Source organism: Lupinus angustifolius, chromosome LG08, assembly GCF_001865875.1.
Source record: "Lupinus angustifolius cultivar Tanjil chromosome LG08, LupAngTanjil_v1.0, whole genome shotgun sequence".
Lineage (NCBI taxonomy): Eukaryota > Viridiplantae > Streptophyta > Magnoliopsida > Fabales > Fabaceae > Lupinus > Lupinus angustifolius.
Window position 1 is genome coordinate 11,186,865 of NC_032016.1, and position 1,425 is coordinate 11,188,289.

Sequence of the window (1,425 nt, forward strand, 5' to 3'; positions counted from 1 at the left end):
TAAAGAAAAATTATATTAAAACAAGCACAAGGGATGTCTACCAAATACAAGAGAGATCAAGCAATCAACTTTATAAAGCAAAATCGTATACACAGTTTTGAATCCATACACCAATTTATAAAAGATAAAACAAACAAAAAGAATTGAACCAAATAAAGTCATTGAGTAGTTTATAAAGTTTTTTTCAATACAACAATTTGGTCCTTGAAATTTTTTACTTCACCCGTTTGATTTAATTTTAATTTATATGACTAAATAGGCCCACGAAAAAAAAATTAAGGGACAAAATTGTCTTGCCAAAGATATATTTAAGGACTATTTGAGGACTTTTTTCGGAGTCAAATTATCATTCGGGGAAAATCTTTAAAGACTATTTTATTACTTCAATTTCATTAGGGACTAACTGATTATATTTGAACAAAAAATTTAGGGACCAGATTTGATTTTTAATAAAAAAGATGGAGATATATGACATGACATCATGCATATGCTTATATATCACTTGAAAGAGGTCTTATCTTAATTAAGTAATATCATCTTCATTTGTTGATGTTTAAGATTATGAAGGAAGATTAAGAAATAGTTTAATTATGTAAAATTTTGGTTTATTTTGGATAAAATATCCCATACTATTTTTATGATTAATCATATAAATTATATCCCACCGTAACTTTAACACCAAATACCCATAGTTTTTACAATTACCTGATAGCATCGAAAAATGTGAAAATGAATTAAGTATTGATGTATGAATAGAAACAAAATTTTAAATGAAAAAGAGGATGTGATAATAAAAAAAAGGCAATATTGAGAAGGAAAAATTGTAATTGAGTTTTATAAATTTTAAAATCTACATATATGTTGAAAACTCAATCTCCAATTTCTCCCAAATTTCTTTCATCATTGTAATCAAAGTGCATGTGGGTACCATAGAAACCTTCAACCTCTTTTGATCATGTTAGTAAGTACCGTGAACATTAATTTATCTTATTTATTCTAAATTTCAGTCATGAACTTGTTGGAGAAATTCCTTCTCCATCCGAAATCCATATACTGAATGCGGAAGTCCTTATGATCATGACTTTGTTCCCACAACCAAATGTGTATGCCCATACATACACCCAAATGGAACATCCATGGTCCAGACCGAAGAAACCCCAAATGAGTTCATGGTGAAGAAGAAGAACATACCTTGTTGAGCCATTTCCGGAATCTCGAAGGTATGAGGGTGAGATGATCTTCCAGATGATAGAGCGCCGAATGGTTTTCCTTTAGTTCTCTCTAGAGGGGAATGAGAGAATACCTTAGTTTCTGAAAAGTGTTTTTGTGAGGTTAGTTGGAGGAGAGACCTTATCCTCATGCCTTATGAGCCTTATGGATGGGTGGATAGTGTTATCCTATCTTGGATAACACTATTCTCATCCT